Source organism: Plodia interpunctella, chromosome 9, assembly GCF_027563975.2.
Source record: "Plodia interpunctella isolate USDA-ARS_2022_Savannah chromosome 9, ilPloInte3.2, whole genome shotgun sequence".
In the NCBI taxonomy this organism is placed as follows: Eukaryota; Metazoa; Arthropoda; class Insecta; order Lepidoptera; family Pyralidae; genus Plodia; species Plodia interpunctella.
Window position 1 is genome coordinate 6487118 of NC_071302.1, and position 24722 is coordinate 6511839.

At 33.8% G+C, this 24722-nt stretch overlaps 1 protein-coding gene across 4 annotated transcripts in view; it reads right to left on the minus strand.

Moving 5' to 3' along the window:
• The window catches only part of fru (fruitless), a 50969-nt gene extending 27385 nt beyond the window's left edge, over positions 1-23584 (minus strand). For 2 of the 4 annotated variants that reach the window (XM_053750044.2, XM_053750043.2), the window contains exon 1: positions 23453-23584. The gene's annotated coding sequence lies outside the window, so the exon portion shown is untranslated. The remainder of the gene's footprint in view (positions 1-23452) is intronic. The other 2 variants (XM_053750049.1, XM_053750051.2) reach the window with 2 other exon arrangements.
• Positions 23585-24722: the final 1138 nt, after the last annotated feature.

Here is a 24722-nt window from a genome sequence, read left to right on the forward strand (position 1 = left end):
CAATACGAGTGAAAATATTTTAAAATATTCTAAAGTTGATTTTCCGTGCTCACTACGCTACGCCCGCCGCCGCCGCCTCCACGCCGTAATCCACGATGCAAGGCCACAATAATGCGATAGTTTCGAATTTCTTACATTTCTACACGATAAATTATACAACCCCATTTTAAGGTATTAAAATTAATGATAATAATATTTACACTGAAATGAAAAGCTTTATTTGAAAAAAACATGCAATGCAATCAATTAAAACCCGCGGTCGTGTAAAATTGTTATTTTCATCACGTTCTCATAATAATAGACACCCAACAATAAAATGAAATTCAATTCACGCATCAATTTGTTGTTTTAACTGGAAATGTAAATGTGTAATTAAGTAGCATAACATTTCAGGTGACAGTGATTTCCAATACAGAGCTAGACGGTGTTAATTTTAGGAGACATGTTTAATTCTACATACCTATTCAACGATCAATTACAATTAGGTATTTATTTATCAAAAACATGTGAAAAGCAGACCAAGTGGTAATGCTGAGAGAAAATAAGATTTTTCTAGTAATATTGAAAAAAGTAGGAGAAAAAAAAATCAAAAAAATACTTTAAAAAATAAGTTTCATTAATATTTTTAACAAACTTTGAAACACTTAAGTATATTTTTACAATGGAAAAATAAAATCGTGCTTAATTCTCTCTTTTATGTGAGCGTTTTCTCGGCTGCTTCCTCAGCGTTTGACCTTCGGAGTCCAGGGACCGGTTTTCTACTTTATCGTTTCCACTTCGCACGCTCGTTGGCTATATATATAGTTATCAGACCATTGGTTGCATATCCCTTACGACATCAGCCATCTTTTCTTGGCTTTTCCCCTTCGGGCTAATGGCCGAGGAAACTAATATACCCAATTGTAAATAATATTTTTGTATTGTCCAATGCAATTGTTTATTGAAAATCTAACACTAGTGTTATTTATCAATTAATGCTTACACTCGAAAGCAATAAATTGAATTACAAGTTACTAGCAGCCCGTCCCGGTTTCGTTCGGGTAAAAAACAAAATAAATCCTTATTCAAGAATCTCACTATCTATTAGTGAAAACCGCATGAAAATCGTTAGTAATTTTGGAGTTTATTGCGAACAAACGCGGCAAAAGACTTTGTTTTGTAATATGTTAGGATAAAGAAGTTTAGGGTGAAAAAACGTATCTTCTTGTATTTATTTTTTTTAATATTCTTACAAGTGGAAACGCGTACACAAATTTAATCGTGTCGATTTATACATTTACAATGCGCCATATATTTGTAACAATGGAACAAATTGACCGATGCCCGCCTATGAAACAATAGCTACAATCACCAATCAGTTTGCCGCACGCAATACAAATACGTTCATTCAGATTCAGTAAAATTTAGAACTTGATTGGATTTAGATGGAAATGTTTTAAAAATTGACAGTTTTCGAAAATATCTGAGAGTCAACCAAACGTGTACTGAACTGGTCCCTCGAGGGTTTGTACAATTTTTTACGTACGTTTGTAAGTCGTTCCGTTTCGTTGGGATGACAAGGCATTCGGTTCCCGACGAGGTAACTTTTTAACCTTTACTGCACGGATATGACGTTTTCTCACTTTAAAAACAATATGATCTCTACTTGACGATAATAAAAGCTGTCAAAGATGTCATTTCTATAAAAAATATATGTAAAATAATTTAAAATCGTGTAATTAGGTAAGTAGTAAGTGAAAGATTTGTGCATATTAGAAGTATTTAAAACTTGGCCAACTATGCTAAAACAAAAACCTAGATACAGGTTATGAATATGTTTAGCATTTACAAAACTAAACTTTCTAAAGTGCAGTTAAAGAGTAACATTGGACAAAACTCCACTGTGTTACACCTCAAATAACTACTCGATAACTAGAGCAGATCTAGTCAATATACATCGTTAAAATTTCACCACGGTTAGTCCATATGACTGTAGAATGTTTGTCTAATAGAATGTAAAATTTCTATTTAATACTTCACACGTCTTGTAAACCAACATGGCAGCTTGGCGTCGATTCAAGAAATCAGTGGACAGTTATAAAAAAAAGCAAATGATGTTTGAGATAAGTAATTTAATTTTGTGCTCTCGTGTACTCATAAGACGTGTGATATAACGATTAAATAAGATGTTTGATGTGAGAGAAGCGCCATTTTATGAAAAAATCTACGATTTTGGAAGTATTTATTTGTGTCAAGCAGTTCAATTGTTCAGACTGGTGATGGCTTGTGGTTGGGTCTTGAGGTTCCTTCTTTACGGTTGAGCTTCGCGGTGGTTTGACCCAAGCGTTAACTTGTGAACGGGTGCTGCCAGGGAGAACTGGTCAGCTCAATTTTCATATATGTTGTTTGGTTAATCGTGTTTTATATTTTTTATCAGTACTAGATCACAATCATAACATAGTTTTTTGTATGCTTTTGACCATGTACATGCATGTTAACAGCATATCAACCTACCCAAATTCATTGCAAACTCGCTGCTATTACAGCTCCATAGAGGTTAATGCAGGGTAATTTGAAGTTCTGTTGACTGTACTTTATATACTTTGTAATAAACATATTCCCTACGTAAGAAACAATAACAGTAAGCCCTTCTGGTACGGTAAGGACAGCACTGTTTAAACGATTTCTTTAACGGAAATAATTTTCATTCGGCAGGTTTCGTGCGACGTGTGTTTTAATCAGATGGAAAGAAAGACTGGCAGATTTTCTTCTGGCCCTATAAACAAATACTCTTCAAACATTTTTCCTATAATAATAAAAATATTTACAATATAATTACTATAAGTTAAAATTAAAAATTAAATGTAAAATAATAAATACTAAATTAATTTAAATAAAAAATTGACACTAAATCGCCGTCGCCATGCGGTAAGGTTCTCAGAAGGCTGGCGACATTTCCTCTTTGTATGGCCAAACTCAAACGTTGGTCAAAATAGTCCTATTATATATAGAAAAACCGTTCAAAAATAAATCAATTACGGTTTTTTTTACAAATAGTTTAGTATAGCCCAGCCCTGGAATAGGACCACTCCATATCCTCCCGTGAATGTCGTACGAGACCACTAAGGGATACATAGCCTTATCAGCTGACGTACAACAATAGCTTTCCCAAAGAGCGTTGACGTCAGGTGGACGGCTGGTTGTAAAATTATTGCCAAATATTTAAAACTTATTGGAAAAAGTTTTACACTAACCCTGGGCATTACAGCTCCGAATGTAACCGGGTTCAAGCGAAAATGAGAGGGTGAAATGTTTACCTATACATATAATCGTTGAGTTAGTATCCCGCGTAACACAAGTTTCGAACTTACTTTGGGGCTAGCTCAGTCTGTGTGATTTGTCCGTATATATTATATATATTTTTTATTTTTATACATAAGTTTTATACTTCTAATTAGGTTCGGGAAATAAAAAAGTCAATTCAAAATTTGAATAAGCAAGCAACTTAATATAAATTTAGCTTTCGACTAGTCGATTACAAGAGCCTTTCATATTCTGTATTAATAAGTCTTACTAACAAATAATGAAGGTAATAGACAATAGAGAAAAATGAAGGGAAGGCCTTTGTCCAGCAGTGGGACTCATAATTAGGCTAATAAAAAAATCTTTCCAAGTAGATAAAAAAAAAACAAAATACGATGAAGCTATAAAGTTACCATTCGTTATTACGAAATTATGATAAATACTTTATTATTTCTAATTTCTATATTATTAGATAGTAGAAATCATCAATCAAAAGGAATTATATTATTACTACTCGTAGTAATAACGAGTTTCGTGTATTATTAAAGTAAAAATTACCTCACTGTACGGACTAAACGGCTATCAGGACTAATGCTTAGGTAATGCATATGTCATATTCCATGATTATAAATTATTGGCTAAATAATATTGTATTTAGAAACATGTTTTTCTTATAACTACTTGCAGATTTAATATGCCATGATAACCATTACTTTTAAATGAGTTTCTTTTGACGAAAATGCTGGTTGTAGGAATATTATTTAACTTAGATCACGACGACTTTGACGACCTCGGTGGCGCAGTGGTAAAGTGCTTGCCTGTGAACCGAGAGGCTCCGGGTTCGATCCCAGGTCGGATCAAAATAGAAAATTATATTTTTCTGATTGGCCCGGGTCTTGAATATTTATATAAATATATGTATTTGTTATAAAATACGTTGAGTTAGTATCCCATAACGCAAGTCTCGAATTTACTTTGGGGCTAGCTCAATCTGTGTGAATTGTCCTAATATATATATATATTTATTTAGATTATGATGTTTAAAATTGAACACTTTCTAAAACACCCGAAATTACTTAAATTTAGTTATTGGTATCTTTTTAAACTAAGCATATAATGTGATTCGATTACAGTAATCGAAGTCATAAATGTTACTATCGAATTTGGATCAAGATGTATGAAGGAAATCCTTTACTCGTCATAAAATACACGAAGTGTTATTTCCGACGTGATATATAGTGAAAAATTAATTGAATTCATCAAACCGGCCAATAAATGATCTACACGCGAGCTACGAAAGCGCGTCGTAGCAAGTACTCGTAGCAGAGTGTAGTAGTGGCGTAGCTCGTTTGACCTGTTTTCGTAGCTATGTCGTAGCAGTCTGTAACCGCGCGTTCGGTGTGCACGGACAGTTTGTGAAGAGCCGTGATTGCGACGCAAAAGCTAACTTACACTCTAGCGAGATACTAATTTATAACTAACATCCACACTTCATTTCAACTCTATTGATGCTAAGATATATTCAAATTTATTACATGTTAGCGCTGTTGTCCGCGGCTATTGTATAGCTACTTATATGTCATTATCCAGTCCTTTAAATATTTCAACATTAAAATTCACAAAAAAAGAAGAACAAAGAAATAAAACGTACAATTTATAATGCCCTACGCCATACGTTTAGTCAAGAAAAGCATATGATATTAAAATTAAAATATCAACCATAGGCATAGATGAGCCAATAAAAGTAGCGATTGCCATTAACTCGAATAAACTAATGTTTGCAAACTTATGCTGGAAAGTTGTATTGAAAAGTATTGCGTGAATACTTCACTTAACTGTCGGATGAATTTTCCGCTTCAAAGTTCTCGCAAACTAGATCGTTTACAGCGGAGCGGGGCAAGTACTAGGAGCGCAGAAAAGCGAGAGGGCTGCATTACACGTGGAGCACTCACACATCAGCGCTGGCATTCCGTACATGTGTGCGTTCTATTTGTGTAACTTACAAACGTGGCAGACTGGAAAACGCGTTTAGCCGGAAAAAGACGGAAAGATCAATACAAAATTAGTATCAGAAACTCTAGTATTAAGTTTATTTAAAAAGAAGTATGATTTTTTTTGTTTACTTACCAGCTTACGTTTTGAAGTCTATTTATTAAAGAGGTCTTATTAAAGTCAAAAGCCAGTTCCCTCGACAACCTTTACAACGCGAGTGCAATCACTAAAGCAACCTCAGTCTCAGATTTCAAACGAAACGAGAGATGGAAGTTCTTTCTAAAGGCAAAGCAACGTTAACGACTTACTCAAGTTTTATTTCGCCATGTAAGCGAGGGCGGCACGTGACATTCAATTATAAATTTGATTAGAAATTTTCTACTAACCTTCACGAATCGCGCGCTTTTCATAGATTGAGCTGGAAAATTAAAACATTTTTAAATGTTAGTTTTACGCGAGCTAAGACAAGAATCATGTATGTCGTGTGCCATTGTCTTTGATATTTTAAATACAATCAGTATCCAGGACAAGTACAATCAGTATATTATTATGCCGTGGATTTTATCCTTTACAGAAACATAAATATATGAATAAAAAATATAGGAATACGTTATAAAATGTAGTCTAAAGACTCTGCATTGGATAGGAACACTATAAATCTGAAGCAGGGTTGTTTGTTCACACGAGCTAGACTGTCCACCCACCATCTCAGTTTATTGTTGTCTAAAAATAAACTACACACAATTACATTACCGTTTCTTCTATGAAAAATCGAATCAATACAGTAAGTATTTAAATTCTCCCTACGAGCAAACAAAAGATTTCCTTATTATATTAGTTTCTGTAGATAAGGATTGGGTTAGAGCCAAAACGCTTGCTGTTTAACTAAGAATAATTTTTAAAAAGCGTATAAAAATTTGTAGACTGGAAGAACTTTGAATACTTTTCGGATATATATAAGACCTTAATTTTGTTTTAGGGTTCTATAGTAAAGCAAAACCGATATTATTTATTATAGATCCACCATACACCGTGTAGTGATCGCGGCAGAGATCAACCACAGTAATGAGTTTGTAAGCATAGAAAAGTATAATTTCATGGTTGTTTATTTTATGGTTGTTTAAACTAGGGGTTTGATTACCAATGATACCTCACAGGTATCATTGGTAATCAAACCCCTAGTTTTCCCAGAGGGGCAGTAAGTTATCCTAAATAATAAAATTAAATATTTTCATCTTTCGTATTAATTCACTCTACTTAACCAAATGTAAATAAAGGCTTCACCGCTTACACGTAGCGACCCTAGAGTGGAAAACTTTCAGATATTCAAGCGGCCTTAAAATTAACATGAAACTCCATGTGAAAATAAATAGGGCTGAATTTACAATGATTTTGGGTAGTTTGATGTGCTGTTGACTGTATACATAGTATGCCATAGTTATGTTTTCATAATCCAATGAACGTGTGATTTGTTTCTGTTACATGTAATCAAAAACCAAAAAAGAACATCAGTGTTACGCCGTCATGTGATAACTATTTGCATTAGAAAACTGTTTTTATAGGTTTTATCTGAGACGTTACCTTGAGTAAGAATTATAAAAGTAGATCAAAACATTGAGTTTTGATAGTTTCTTTAGCTGGAGGTAAACGAATTATAATAAAAAGATTATAATAAGATGTAATAAAATTTACAACATGTTAGAGGTTACCAGTATCTCTAATTTGGCAAGGAGTAGAGAAAATAGCGTTAGTTTTGTCTAATTGGCGGACATAGCTTTCACAGTAGGTTTAATTGCATCCCTGGCCTAGAACTCTTGGCTCGCACCCTCACCCCACCACCACCCTTTACAAATCACTGGGTATCAATGACGTGCGTTTGGTGATAAACAAACTTCACAGTTGGAGTTCGATTTGCTGTTTTATCTGAAGTCAGGGTGACATTTTAAAACACTACCTATTTATCACATTTTGCTTCGAAAGCACGTGAATAAATGGTTAATTATTTAAGTATGTGAATTTGTACGTATTTGTTATTTTTTAAAATTATATTACAATTACAAGTTATAACTATCATTTTATGGATGAGTTTTTATTAGTGTATTTTCATTAAATTAATAAAATTAAATTCATGTTAATAAATAAACATATCGTTTAAAAGATATATATATATAACTCCGAAGGTCGATCGCTAGTTTAATGTGCTATCGGTAAGTGAATGGCAACTTGAGAGACCTAGTTAGTCCAGCAGTGGAATATAAGACGCTGCCGATCATGATGATGATATGAAAAAAAAACAAACGCGCAGCTAGTATGTACCTAGCAGTAGAGTATAATTTGTGTAGACTTGCGAGTGGAATCCAAAGCTGTGGGACGAGCTATATATAGACAAAGTGGCTCGCTAGAACTGCGCACAGTCAGACACCCCGCAGCTTGTAATTTGTGCATTCAGCCTTGGCACGCACCGTGTTGTAACTAAATTGTAAGACTGGACCAGAGCCAGGCTTTACAGCATCGTGAATCATCGATGTGGCAAGATCTACGAATGCCCTTGGCTGAACTTAAAAAAGATAAACGGTTATGTTGTTGCATTAATTTTAAATGGCGTCGTTTTTATTGTGCATATAAAAATAACACTTATGAAGATCCTTTATTTTTTCTTCTTGTTTCGTAGGGGTTCTATAAAATCACATTATTATCTTATATTTTTAACATGCAATATTACATAAATAGAAGATATAACAACGTTATATAAAATATTCAATTAGTGAACGACAACCCTCTTTGGATATGCTATTGTTGCTGACCAATTTATTCGGTCAGCAATAAATAAAACTATTGTGTAGCGGTAAATGAATGGATTGTATAGACTTTCCAAATGTTCTATATTTCTAGAAATCAGCAGGAATATTCAAAGGAAAAATATTTAAATCATGAATACAACAATGTACAATAGCAAATTTGTAGTATAGGAAGTCATATCGTTGATGCCAATGTGTGGGTAAGCCAATACGATAATTGAAACATTATCAAGTCTGATTCCAGTAAAATTCAAATCAATCGGTGTCTAATTATAGTATTCTACCTCCCGGGATTCACACCTACCGCGGGATTACTGTGGGCATATTGGGATTTTTCGTTCATTTCACTTCTGTGACGTTTGATTGAAGGGAACAAACCCGTTGACCAGAAAAGCTCAGACATGTTTAATTGGCATATTATAAAATAGGTCAAACTGTTCGCTTGTGGCCACGAAAATAGACATAATTCCTATTGTGTCCAGTTAAATGATCGTATATTATCTATTTGTCTATTCATTATTAACTTGCTTTTGTCTGGATCATCCTACGTTGGGAACTGTGGGAATTCAATATAAGCTGATTTATTTGTTTATATCAACTGCTGTGTTACATTTATTGCAAATTTTATAAAAATTGGTCCAGCGGTTTAGCCGTGAAAGCAGTCATACTTATTTTATGTTAAATAGACAGATTTTCGCATTTATAATATTAGTATGGATTTCAAAAAGGTTACCGTTATGATCTTTTTGCAATCAGCAATATAGGCATATTGCTGATTTTCATATCAAGAATAGACAGAGGAAGTAAGTGATTGGTAAATCAAAAATTTTTGTTAGAAATCCAGTAAATCTCTTGGGACACCTGACGATGTCTCGTAAAATACTCTCCAATTCAAACAGTTACACTATCACAATCGTAAGGTCCCTGGAGTTTAGACAGCCTTAGCTTTTTATTTGGACTATATTGCGAACCTACTTTTTCTTCTACGTGCAAATTGTACACAGGGTAACAGCATTTTAATTATTTACGGACAAAAGAAAAATTATAGAACCTCGTCTATAATTTTTCGATGGGAAAATATTAGATTTTTAGACGAGTTTCTTTTCTATTCTTTTCATTACGATCACTTTTAGATTTCTAAGAATTTTCTTATTATTTTGACTTAGAATGCAGAAGAAATTCATCTAAGTATTTTTATATTTTATGGACATTATTTACAGTGTAACATTACTTATAATTTACTACGAATTATCATTTAAAAGAAAAAAGTAGTAATTGGCTCCGACATTTAACGGCTGAGGAAACAACCGGGATAACCATGAGATGAGAGAGACTACTAATAATATTCTTTAGTAAATATACTTGTCTTAATATTGACTAGTAACTAACACAAAATATTTAACACCATTTTTTTTACCACCATAGCGAGCGCATCGGTGATAGCCAATTGAGGACGGCTTTACCTTGATTCTAACTTTAAGCTTCTCGCTTTTACATTAATTCAAGGTGCAATAATTGATATTTGAGATGTTTGATTGCATTGTGGTTTAGTTTCAATCTTCAATGGAATTCACATCATAATAACAATCATATCATAAACAATATTTTTTGCGGAGTTTGACAATGTTAATTTTGGTGAATTAGTTACGGACACCCTTTAGACGTATTAATAGTTAGTTTTTGTAGTTATTATATTAACTTAAAATTTCACATAAATCAACCGTGTATTTCCAAATTGTATGTATATAGGTAATATGTTAGGTATAGGTACCCTTTATGCATGTTATGCTTATATATTTTTTATGCATGAGCAGGCATATAATTTAAAGTCTATATATAATAAATAAAACATATAAAGAGCAAAACGTTTCTACTCGAAATGGGAAAGGATTATAGGCGAGCAACCAGTTACTGTTTCAGAATCTAAGCTGGCTATCTGGCTAAACATAGCCTTCTAGTTCCTCTACTCCTGGCTCCGTCTACCCCGTGAGGGACAAAGATGCTGTCTGTTAAGTACAAAACTTTGACGGCGTTATTTGAAGCGTTACATATAAATTCAAAGTAGCCTTCAGCACACAGGACTAAGCTTATGTATTCTATAATCGAAGCGGATGGACGCAGAGCTTTCACTTGAAGCGTGAAAGCTCCATCAGTTAATACAAATATGTAATACCATTGGTTTATCTCGTAAGTTAAACGTTCAATCAAGGTTATGTTAAATTGTTTGTCTTTCTTATCGAGTGTGTTATAACAAATATTATCAGATTTTATTTAAGTCAGCTACAGGCATCTGACAACTTTTATATATAGCGGCAGTAGTTGCAGAAACACTGTCAAACTGTGTAGTTTAACAGTGATTGTGTAGTCACTGTGTAGGTTTCCTCACGATGTTTTATTGGGTTTAGGAATACAGAGAAGCCAGCAAGATTAATAAATTAACTTATTTCGTAAATCACAAAGTAATTCGAATATACTTCTAAAGAATGTACGCGTATAGAGGTATAAAGTAGAAACTTATATCAAACGCAATAAAAATATATGACCATTTCGCATAATTTGCGATTTTACAAGGGAATCAAAACTTACTTTCCGCGATAATATATATAAGTTTATAAAAAAATATTTTACGGAACCTTCGGTGCGCGAGTTTATTTCGCAATTGACCGGATTTGTTGTATTATATTCTGTGTTATATATTTGTTTACGAAAACAATAGCAATGTGTGCGAGTCTAACATAAAAATAGTGATGCAAAGAGATTTAGAAGAGAGGTAAAGTGGGCACCCTGCCTGAATATTCACATTGAATTTCCATCACTTTACAGGCGATAGAGTGGTAAACGAAAGCTTTCAAACCAATTTGATACGCGGGGATAAAAATCAATGTTGATGACGCAAATGATATGGCAACAGTTACATTCATTTGCGGATTGGAATTGTGAAGTTCATTAGTTAAGTACATGTTGTGTAACGAAACCTAACGACTACATTGTCAGAATTTAGCTAGCAATATTCTGATATATTATTTGGAATTCTATGAAATATTTGTAATAAAATGACAAGTAAAAAGGTGGCCAAGAGCGCTGTGGTCTCACTCATGAAGAGTTTTATAGTAGCCTACATAGATTAGAGATGTGAGCAAAAAAAACCGTGACACAGTGGTGGTCAAATTTTGACAGTTTATGATGTCGAGGCGTCTTTACTAGTGATGTAGTAATGTAAACTTAGTCTATAAATAATCATACCCTTAATTTGTTGATGCTTCATTCTGTCAGAGATTCAATATAAAGTGAATTATCTGGATACACTAATAGGAAGAATGGTTCTGAGAAGTTATAAGGGCGGTCGGTGGAAAATATCCGTAGGTACGCATGGTCGCCGGCGCGCGCCGGCTACTTGAATTTGCTTTTGATGTATTCATCGGGCACTCAATCAGTGAGGAAACTTATCGTCTGGACTAAATGTCTCTTCAATCTATTTTTGTTACAAAATATTATCACATGTTAAAATTTCACGCGTATTTTAGTAGTAGCCAGTTACGAACTGTGCACGCATTTTCAATAAACATTTTTGTGTATGTCGATTAATTGAAGTTATTTATTAAAATAATATAATCGTTTATTAAAATTATTATGATATAATTTAGCAAAGTTTTGCTGAATATAGTCAAGTACAAATATAGTCAAACTTTGACTAGACAAAAATTTGCTTCCAAAATTGCAATCTAAACAAAAATTTCTTATAATGCTTTTTTAATTTTTTACACATCTTTATTTTCTCAGCCTTTCTATAATCTAACTATAACTACAAACTGTTACATGAATCAGTAGTTCATCAAACTAATTTTGTTCCATCGTTCTCAATAACTAAGTTTATTGTTGCGAAAGTTCGCTCAAAGCATTTACTCGTGGCGGGTAGGAGTTGATCGGCGTTACACGGCGCCGCTCTTTACAAAAGCTTTTGGCAACTAAAAATTTTAGTTTACACACGAGTCACGACTAACGGGAAAAACAAAAGAGAATATCCAAATAGGTACTACCATAAAATACTATTGTTTTTTTTTCGAAATTACTCGCAACTTGTCTTATTAACTTTCTTTTTGGGTGGTTCTCTCAGCGCTTCGACCGCTGCGGCCGCGCTGTCAATACGATCTGTCAATTTTCTTGAGGAAGAAATCATTTTCAAAATCAATCATTCATAAACAAAAATTTACATTAGCACAGTGCTAATTATTTTAAAGTCTTATTCTTGTCTTTGTTAAAATTTGAAAAATTTTAATGACAGCGCGGCCGCAGCGGTCGAACCGTTCTCAGAATCACCTTTGAGGTAAACTCAATTCTAGATAAGCATATATTTATATTTGGTATTTATTTTATGTAACAATCAAACTGACACATATCAACAAGTCAAAAAGAACAAAAGATAACACCTGCCGACATCTAATGGCAAGCAGTCGCATACACACTGTACACCAGTGTGCAAGTTTCCTCACGATGTTTTCCTTCATCGGAATCAAGTTATTAAAATTAATAAACATGAGTCAGGTTGGTATACAAACTCATGTGGCATGAGTAGTATTCGAAGTTTCGAACCTTTCGATCTTAGGTGAACAGTTTACTGGACTACCATCTCTTAATTTTTACAAAATAGTAAATACTAGCTGCGCCCGGGGCTTCGCTCCCGTGAGAATTCGGGATAAAAAGTACACTATGTGTTATTCCAGATTATTTTCTACCCGTGTACCAAATTTCATAACAATCGGTCCAGTAGATAATGCGTAACAAACGAACAAAGAAATAATTATAATATTAGTTGGGATTATTATAAATACACATTTCCCTGATACCTGCAACGTTACACTGACCGAGTTTCGTAATGGGATGAGGTAATACCGTTGTCCTATATTCACGGGCGAGGTCCTATATTGGTAGGTCAAGGTCAACCTTTACCCCAAAACCAGCGTAAAATTACCCGGAACCGAATTAAAATGCTTGTTTTTGTTACTAAGGAAATAAGAAATAGGTGTTTAGTTTTTAATTGTGCTCAAATCTAATTCTTTTACTTACTTTCGAAACAACTTCTAAATTGATTTTAATGTTAACCATGAACGTAAACTTTACTCGTAGTATAACAATGATGTTTTTTATCATTTCTATACGTATATATATTCCAAATATACAACGAAGTTAGGATATATTTAAAAGTTTTACTAAGCTATTTCGTATCGCAACATAAATACGTGTACGATTATTACAAAGATGTTCGTGAAGTTAGTTGAAAGTATGTGTTGCGAAGCCGAGCCGCGCGGAGTTGGGAACTATACACACGAGGATGCTGACGAGATGAGAATCTCTCACTTCTCAACAATGCCACGCTATCGACCCCCAATCTGACCTGCCCCTTAGGGATTTCAACAATTTCCAAAGACTTCAGCGGCAAATAATGATTGAAGGTATTATACCCAAATTGTTCGCTCGATAAATATGGGGAAAAGTTATACATCATCATCAAATATCAATTGCGAAAAATAAAAACGATTACCGCGATAAATAAAGAATAGTTAATTTTATTGATCCCCGTCATATAACGTCCATGCTAGATTATTAATAGAGCCCAGTGCATGAAATAAAAAGCTGCTCAACCAATCAGGACTAATTACCGTAATTGCCGTATCGAAGCTTAAAATAAACGGCAAAAATTATCCACTCGTCATACGAAATGTAAATATTTGATCAGGCTATTTCAAATGTCGATGAATTGTCCTCAACCAGGACTCTTTTATTTTATATTGCAATTTTATTCGGCATGTGAACAGTCAGACGTATCTCATATTATACCGAGTGTCATTAAATTTTAACTACGCTGCAGTTTCGGGAAAATTAAGACTTTTTGTTTTACAGGTTTTTACGTCAAAGTAGGGTTGGTTTTTGCGTTTCCTGAAATTGAGACCTATTTTATTTCCAAAACTCACCACTGCATTGCAAAAGCAAGTTTCGTATTATGTATATAATTTTCATAATTTCATAGCGCATTAATTTGAATACATATAGGTACATACCATATCCAAATAAATACATTATACATTGAGTGAGATAGCTTCAAAGTAAGTTCCACACTTGGAATGTGAAGGATTATTTATTTACTAGGTATTGTTGTACAGGCAGATCCCAACAACTAAGTTTACTGTAACTTCATCTGCCTGCAAGTTCGCACTACTTACGCGTTTATATCAATTTGCTTCATATGTGAGAAATATTGTATAATATTTAACTATCGTTTAACTTACAAAATACTTAGGAAGTTTAGCTAGATTATGAAATTATAAGAGTGGTTACACTGGTGATCATAGATGTAGAAAGTTTGCGCACGTATCGGCATATGCTTTATTTATGTTGGTACAGATGCATTATCACGTCTGTATCCCTTACGGGTAGTTAAGAGTTGCGAAACTCGAAGGCCAAGTTTAGCTAATAATAATATATGATATGTACGGCTTGTTAGTGAAAGAATTTCCAGTTTATCCTTATCCCATGATTGACTTTTACAATCTGCGCGGGAGGAGAAGCGGCTGGCACCGTCTATGTTTTTATTTAGATCCTAGACCAGCATGAAAAATCTATGCTGGTTTATAGGTTATATGGCTGGCATTGACAAACTATAATAACGAACGATAATAGACCACAAATATGATGGAAACTATAGTGAAGTCAAGCGACGAAATCGAGTAAATTTTATCAATGGCCCACACTACTGTTTTGTAAACTAGTTTGTTTTATCAACACACGTAGACTTTTGTTGATTGCAACAAAACAACATTTCTAAATGCAGTGGGCAAATATGCAACACTCATGGTTGCCAGCAACGTGTGGTCGATAACTCGGCAACACATTGCGTCAACACTGTTGCTCAACAAAAGTTTGCTATGAATACGGGGCGTCGACATTGTGTAGTGAATTTCGAGTAGTAAAACCTTTGTATAGATAGATACATCGTTTTATCAACTGTTACATGTAAGTTAAAAGAAACAACAGATAATTAAAACGCAGTACAATATATTCGTGTGCTACTGCAGCCAAAATCGTCATAACTCAGCAACATTTTTTCACTAGCGAGAGACACACGAAGCGAGTTAATCTCAGTAAATAAATTAAGTATTATTAAAAGTTTATTATTCGAACAACATGTAGCCTTGGACAGTATAGGTTTGCATAAAATCGGTTCAGCGGTTTAGGCGTGAAAGCGTGAAAGACAGACAATCGCATTTATAATATTAGTATGGATATATATCCATATATATATGTTACTAGGTGATGTAATGCTAACCACTGTTTAATATAGGTAGCTATTATTACGCAGTATACATTTTGACTAATACAACAATTTTGTTATTTGTATAACAAGTTTATTTGTTAGACAAATTAAAAAACCCTCCGACTTTAAATATTCATTTCGCTACAACTTTTGAACAACTGAATTATCTATGACATAAAAAAAAAACTAAATGAAAATAGGTTTATCCGTTTAGGAGCTACGATGACACAGACAGATACACAGACAGACAGACACTTAAACTATAACACCACTCTTTTTACGTCGGGGGTTAAAAAAGCATGCAGATTCAAGAAGCGATCACACTTTTATATTGAACTAGCTTTTTCCTGCGGCCTCGCCTACGAGAATTTTTCCTCTAAACATAGAATAAAAGTAAAATGTCTTTAGTCCAATTTTGCGTTTCCCGCTACGATTTCCGCTGTCTTCTTCTGTATTTCGTTCCATATCCCGTTGCTTGTCACGTCCCGTGTTTTAATAAACACAAAAGATTATCTTTATAGTTTAATTTAAACTTAAACCTTCCACATCTCACACTCCCATAGGAATGCAATTTTCAAAATTCGATTAATATATTATCAGTTTTCACTATCCACTATTTTTTGTCTAAAATTTCAAGTCAACAAACTTGCTGTCAATAAATAAATAGTTATTATTAGGGTTCTGGTTAACGGAACCTCCATAAGAACACTTTCCTAATAATTTAGTGGTCTGTCCACAATTATAAATATATCTATGAATAAATAAAGAAAGAAAGAAAAATTTATTTGCAAAACATGAGTACCTAATACAAATTGGTGTTAAAAGATAAAGCTAAGCCTACGTATAAACATTGCCGACTATGAATATGCAATATACTAAAAAGTAAAATTAAATGAAGAGCATGTTATATACTAAATGATATTAAAATAATAGAATAGAATTGTTAAAATTGGCAAGGAAAAAGCTATATTTTTTATGAATTTGCGGATATGCGGATAGAGTTTGTGGGTGGCTTTCTAAATTATGCCATATGCTTAACAGTAGCCTAATATGCAGTGTTTTACTTACTAGACCCATGAGAAAAACTAAATGATAGGTGTGAAAATCTCTCAATCGATTCGTGATGACATAGAGACCGAAGAGTTGCGCGTTCCGATTCAACCACAGTTACGTAAAGCGTCAAAGCTTGTTGCCGTGTGATATAGCCTGAATATAGGGATGTAAGTGCAGCCTTCGCCAGTGCAATGTAACTATGCTGTGTATAGGACGCGCGGCGCGTGGAAGATCAGGGCCATTCGATACCTCCAACCCGCCTATGCTCGCCTGGTACTTTACCGAGCAATTGTAAGCTTGCGAAACTAATTCCAGTTAGTTTCCACAGGGTAATGAGATTGTTTACTATTTTCAAATGCAATTTACCTACGAGCTGGTGTATGTTATAGAAAAAACAAACATGTTTACGTGGACATAGTGGACCTCTATTTTAGAATGGTGTAAATGCATTTATTAATAAATTAGTATAGAAATCGCAGTCTGCAGCCAAAATCGACGATGGCTATATTGATGGAAAACGTACATTATATATGAGACATCACACGTTTTGATGTTTCGAATCTGATAGTCTGCGCCATGAATGACTTTGGTGGCAATTGGTAATTTCATTTCATTTTGACAATATAGGTTTAAAAAATAGTTACAACAAAAATAATGTAACATTCATTATTTTTTTCATTCAATTAATTATTTTTTGAGTACAAATAAGAAAATATAGATGAAGGCAGCATGCTAATCAAATCTTTTGTTGACAAGATCGCTCAATCGGTAAGGTATTTTGTTTATGATTGAATATTTTCAGGTCATATTAGTTGGATATAGTTTCCCGACGGAGTATATTAATATTGGTTTGCCCTTGTCCGCTTTTGATGTCAATTAATTTAAAAAGCTACTGTTAAAACTGAAACTATCTTAGTTAGTACACTTTATCTTTAAATTCCGAACACCTTTCTGGCCTGAATTTTGTAATAATCATTTGATCGCCAATCCCACCAAGATTCGCTTTTATTCAGTTTTTGTATAATTCTGACTTTATTTATTAACTATAACTATAAAGCTACCAATTCAGCTTGCAGAAGAAAATCTTTAAATATATGTTGTTAATAAATATAATGAGAAAAGAGCAGGTACAATAGTAACAAATCTTTTTTAAATATCATTCTCCAGGTGCTACGTTGTCGTGTAGATACCTATTTACTTGAAGCTGGAAGTTAAAATCAGCTGGTAAAGCCGATTACATAAAGACCTTTACCAGAGATGGAGTGAAATAAAACAGGGTTCAAATGAAGAAATGTAAAAGTAGGAAAAATATTGTTGTCTTGTTGTTCAATGTATAAAGCCCTTGGATGCAACTTTGTACTTCAGGGTTTCTTGAATGAAGAATGCCGACGGGATTTTTATATGGTTCGTTAGGTGTTCGATATCATTTTACATATGTTTCGTACAAGTATGTAAGTTTCTAATCGTATACATACGTTTAGAAACTTAAACTTAAGTGATGTTTTTAAATTAGTTCAACGAGAATCTTTGTAAATAAAATGAATTGTTAGCAAATATCGTAAAAGCTAAATTCAATGAAAGTAATCGAATGGTATAGGTAGGTGCACCACATCACAAAAATAGGACGACCCAATGTAATCTAAACAAAAGGCGGGGAGAAACTATCCTAAATCGGCCAACTAAAGCGCTGGTGGTTGGTTTGTTAAGAGCGATCGATTTAACTGTTGGGAAGTTTAACTAAATCGGAAGCGACCGTAAAAGTTTTATTTCTGATCGACGGTGGCGACGCGACATATCCATGGCGGTTTGCGTCGAGTGACGGTCGAGATAGACAAGCCGCGCCCGTCGGTGGCCGAAACCGACGCCTACAAAATTCACGAAACAATTCATTATGCAAATCCGATTTAATTCTGTAATCGATAAGCTGCGATTCGAAGTGTTTCCATGTTATTGGCCGGGGGATTTGGAAAATAGCCCTGCTCCCTGGGAATCTTTATATAGGTAATACGAGTACATCAAAATTATATTGTTTTTGTTAATCACTCAAATAAAAAATATTTTTTTATTAAAAATCGCATAGGGTTAGATTTAGAGTCATTCTTTATTGTAGTTATATTAGCAAACTTGAAATAAAAAAAATATATAACGTATATTAATTTAACTTTTTTGGAAGTATATTTTATTTATCACCATTGCACGTTGATACTTTGTTCCTAGTACTTTAGAAATCGTTGGATATTCCAAGAAATTGCTGAATGGTTTGTCGTTGAAACGACTCGGGCATTATGTTATCAATTCTACATGAACCGCGTCTAGGTTTCATAGTTTTGTAACCATGCACTAAGTTAGGTATTGTATTAAAGATGGTATTGTGTATGCAATGTTTCCAAAGTTCGATACGTTAAATTTAATCGATTGGTCATCTCATATGGAATAATACTTAGAACAATTTAAAAAAGTTTAGTTAAGTGTACAGCTTACTATAAATGTCCTGATTTACATGTACAAAACTTACATTTAAAAACAGTCAAATAATACTAAAATCGTGAACCGTCATCACCATACTAAAATAAGTTCAGAGAAATTATTCGACAACCCAAATGAATCGGGCAAAAATATCTTTCATTTGTTCGAATGCAGACGGATATCAATTTCATTAAGAGCTGCGATTATTATCATTGTATCAGGATATAATAAATTGAATTGGCAAGTAATGATATTATGCGTTGCACAAATTAAGTGTTAACCGCAACCGGAATGACGTTCAATTTAAACTATAGACGGAAGCGAGAAAAAAATATCGGGAAATTGGCGGCTTGAAGGGTGCGTAGGGTGGCTTCGGGCCCAGTCCCCGGGGAGGGAGGAATGGGTGTCAGGAGTGTAACCCTCTTTCAGGATATGCTCGCCTAGTACTATTTGGCATTGACTTAGGGGAGACGATTTGTTGAGCAATTCAATTGTTCTCAAAGGAAATTCAGCTTAAAAATTATGTTCAAGGATGACATTTATTTGCGAGAGAAACTTTGATACATAATATTACGTAGTTAGTTACGTGTTAATATGGTTTGTTGTCACATATCCTTTATATTATTTTCTAAGTGATATTGTTTATTACTTTTTTTTTTCAAATAGGCCTTTTATTTTCTTAATATTTACGCCCTAAACCTGTTCATAAAAATAATAACGGAGTACTAAAAAAGGTACATATATATGCATGCTTACAAAGTTTTCCAGAAAAATCCCAGCTCTTAAGAGGCTTTTACTGGTCTTCTTTTTACATTATCTTTAAAAAGCCGTAATATTATTGACTTATGATACACATGGAACTTTTACCATCGTCGTGAAAATAAAGAATGTTCGAGTAAAAGGTTTTGTTTCAGCTCCTTCTATTATTTAGATCCAAATTTTTATAAAGAAAGAATCGGCCAAGAGCGAGCCGGATTCTAAAGATTTCGTACAAAGTGTATTGAATAATATGTATTGATATTGTAAATATAATGTTTCATTAAATATCGTTATTCGCCTAATGTTGTAAATAAATGCGAAAGTACATATATGTTTGTCACAGATTCCCTGAAAATTGAAAAGACTAATGTCGCTGTAATTTGATACATGGGTAGAATGTGTCGTACGTAGGATATTTGTATCCCAAAATCTCGCAGCTAGTCCATACTATATAGATACTAATATTATAAATGTCTTTATTTGTTTGTTCTTTCATGACAACACGGATAAATTAATTAATATGAATTTTTATGTGGAAATAGTTGGAACGACGAAGCGGCGGACCACAGGTGCGAAAAAAGCAAGCCTAGTAATATAGTATAATATTTCAAATATATTCTTTATTATTTTTGTTATGTATGATATAATATAAGAATCGCCACAAAATTGTCTTGTTCTAATTTACATAAACGGACCGATCACTTGTAAGGGACCTTTCATAGACCTGAGAAGTATATAAAAAGTCAAATTAATGGTCACGCGTTTTAGGCGACTATTTAGTGAAAAAATGCCGACTTAATGATTTACAAATTGTCTATAAGGCAATTCTATTTAGTTCATTGTATAAGGCTCTCCCGGAGTTTTCTATGTTTAGCCACCGTCGGGTTCACGGAGAAATTTAACTATAATAAGTTGATAATATTTCAAGTAATATATAAGCAATAAATTGCGAATTTTCAGCTTGAGTTTCACAAATATTTTTTTTAAAGTCGATTGGCGAATACTTCAGAAGAATGAAAAGAATCCATCAACTTATCGCCACCGGCACAGCAGGTTGATTGTAAGAGGGAACTCTTACATGGTCATTGGATAAATTCACAGTCGTACATGTATCTTTCTTGTATTAATATTGATTTATGAACCTAGTTATTTTCGTATAATAAAGTTATTACAAATGAGAATAAACAATTATTATAGAGCGCTTTGGTTAGTACAAATTTCGGAGAAAATGTAAGTTATATTTTTTGTGATGACTAGGAGATACTTTTTTATTTAAGTAATTTTTTTACTAATTATTTTATATTGGGAAAATTTTCATTTTTTATTGTAAACTTCTTTAGATTCCGGTGCGCAATCAAAACTATTACTTTGAAGACTAATAAAATCAATTTTGGAAAAACATCATACACCATGTGATGAAAAATAATCAATCATCTTCTAGTGATGTGCAGTATCATCTTCGGTATAAAAATCGGTTACAATGTCCCAAAGTAAACCAAGAAGAACTTTAGTTCTGTCATGTGCGTCCATTCGTCCGTTCGTCATCGGCTTATTAGTGCTAGTAAACTGTAATTTCCTTTGTGTACTTAAATTGCAAACATACTAGCGCCATTATCACATCTTTATCAATTTGTTAGTGAAAAATAAAAAATGATCTTGACAAATAATGCCACACTAATCTAAAGAATTGTTTTTATAAAATATTATAGTTTTTCATTAGATAGTTGATTAAATTTAAAACGGTGGCCATCAAAATTCGTATATTGACTATACGAATTTTGATGGCCACCGTTTTAAATTCTATTGTAGTAAATGATAATACTTTTTACTAAGTATCTTTATCTAATGTGGCATAATCTTTTGATATATGTTTTATTTTTCGCTAAGAAATATAATAAATGAATAAAAAATGTGTTGGTGGCTAGTGTGTGGCTAAGAGCGCCAGATAACAGAAAAAATCTCAATAGTCTCCTAACATTTCGCGTTCTGACATTACTTTTATATTTTTTAACAAATGTCGATTAAAGCGATGATAAAAAGATTGATTGCTAAAATTGTAAGATTTTCTATTCCGCAGCGTTTTGGAACGTTGCCATTCTTCTTGGCAATGATTATTTACTTCAAACTGAAAATTTAAAGTTTATTGTTACAACGTCTTGTTAGTCGTCAAGGAAGATACGTGCCAATAGACACTATGGTTACCTACCGAAGAACGTAGTAGAGAAGTTATATAGGGAAGCGGCGGACCACGTTTAAGGGCTAAGGAAGGATCCGCGATAATGCCCATATAAGTAACTATGTCTTTGTTAAGTGTTTATATTTTTTTATATCTATTCTATTGCAGAGTCAACCAGCTTACCTGCACTTACCATGTTTTTTGATCCGATGAATGGTGAAATTTTTCTTATATCAATTGAATGTCGTTAATGCGTCTGATGTGATAATGGAAATGGCTTTTATTTGTGATATTTTATTATTAGCCCACTTGAATAAAATAAAATTTCTTCAATAAATCCTTAAGCTAATCAAAAATATACCCAGTATAAATTAATATATTAGGACAAATCGCACAGATTCAGTTAGGCCCAAAGTAAGTTCGAGACTTGTGTCGTGTTTTATGGGATACTAACTCGGCGATACTATATTTTATAATAAATACATAATATATATAGATAAACATCCAAGACCCGGGCCAATCAGAAAAAGATCATTTTCCATCATGACCCGATCGTGGATCGAACTCGGGACCTCTCGGTGCAGAGGCAAGCACTTTACCGCTACGCCACTGAGGTCGTCAGTGCACGTCGAGCAAAAAATAAGGTACGGCCGTACCATTCTTTTCTCGAAGCAAATCAGGCCAATTTCGAACCCCAATAACTTCCTTGTAGATAAAACAGGAAGTACACTGTAAATGTCAAATTTATCAAAAGATATATGTAATTTATTTAAAACCTAAAAGATTTTTAATATTTATTTATATGATTATTATATAAATATTGCTATCATATAAACTTGCGTAATAACTTAAGACAGACGGTCCATTAAGTAGGGACTAAATAAATTAATCGACTTGGTAACATGGATCTTACAACTTTTTACGGTAGAAAAACTGAGCTGCGAGACTTTGGTTTTTTACAGCATATATTTGATGGCATCGTCTTTTTCCGTAAGTTTTCTTTTTTCTAAACACTGCTATTTTTTTGATAATTGCACTTATTTGCATTAATTTGCCCTTTTATTTGTACAGTGTACAAAAATTAGTTAATTATTTTTTTATATTATTTAATTATATCATATTGTAGTGGAGTAGAATAAAGCAAATTCTTTGATTTATCTGAGAGTTTTCCCGGTTTCTTTCTCTTCTATTTTTTATTTTCCATTTCGCGACATCAAGCTCACTTCTTGCGAATATATTTTATTATATATGGATTTATACTTTATACTATTTAGTCTATAAAAAAGCACCAATTTTATTATACACAATTTTATACATTAAAAATGAGACGTAACAATCAAGTAATTTTGAAAACAAAATCCTTTGCGAATTTCGAACGCAGCAAAATAAAAAAAGAATAACATCCACGTATTCTCCCTGCGTGCCGCCGCTCACCGTCCCTTTTGATAATCGGCTTATTATTACAAAGTGAAAGAGAGAGTTGGGACACCGAATCCTGGTGTCCTACATTCCAACGATAAAAGGGAAAACTGTGCAACTTTCCGAGGCGTGAAAAGGGATGGAAACGGAGAAAATCGGAAGGTGCGAGCGGATAGGGTAGAGGTAGTGTAAGCTTACCTCTTTATCGGTTCTGGGAGCCTGGTAAGTCGTTACAGGTCGCGTAACGTCGCGCGGGACTCGAGGGCGCAGCGAGCGAGGAGCTGCGGCGGCTCGGCGGCGCGGACTGCATTCGCATCGCGCTTTACTGGGGGTGGTGCATTTGTGCAAGAGAGACTGCACCGCCCGCCCATTCACCACGTGTCTCACTTTCCCGCCCTACAGCGTTAACTTTGTTAAAACTTACAACACTTTTGGATATTATTTGAAAAATCATTGTGTACACAGTTGTAATGATTTGAATTATACGTTTGTCAAATCACGTTAATTAGTTTGAGAATAGATGTAATTTTGATGGTTTTACAATGTAATGTAATATTGTACACTATTACATGGAATTGTGATGTTAATGTTGTTAACAGGGTAAGGGTTGTTTATAGACTAGACTTAATCTGAAGATTATGAAAAAGTTACATAGTGAGGTGGGTTCGTGGGCGGGCCCGCCTACTGGCCGACGGCGGCGCGTCGTCCCGGCGACCGCCCGAGCCGACGCGACGCGTGCGGAGACGCGCAACGCGACGCGACGCGCACAGGTCGACTTTTCTTGAATTAACAGCGTCACAAATCGCGATGTCAATCTCGTAATAACCTGTAATGAAACACTTGGTGCAAAGCCGTTGGTTCCCACAATATGTCACTGGTGACCAGTAATCTTGAACTGGCATGAAAAGCTTATGGATGCATAATTTGGAGGACAAGTAATTGACTGATTTAATAAAAGCAAGCTTTGATGTTATTAATACTTTATTTATTGATGGTTCCCCTAATAAAATATTTATATATAATTTGCAAATATAGGAAGTGATTAAAAGTTTTGAATTGGGAAATAAATTTAAAAATACTCAGTTCAACAATAAAGTACTTATCTAATTTTTAAAAGTTGCATCCTAATTTTTATTTCTTATATTTCGTAACACATTGATCGAAACAGCCCGGGTTTGCCAAAATAGTTTTCATCGTTTATTTTTTCCTTCTTCTACTCCTTTACGATGCGTAATATTTTGGTATGCTATCCATTTTGGTATGCTATCCATTTTCATGTCATATTTTTATAACTAAATTTAATATCTAGTTCGAAAATATGCTAGGTTGGGAGCTAGAAATTAATTGACGTAGATAGAATAGCTAGACGCCGATGAAGTAACGCGTTTTATGACGTACTCTGTGATTTCCATAAGGTGAGCTGACGGGTGTGAACTCAGTATATTTGATACTTGTGACATGAATTTGT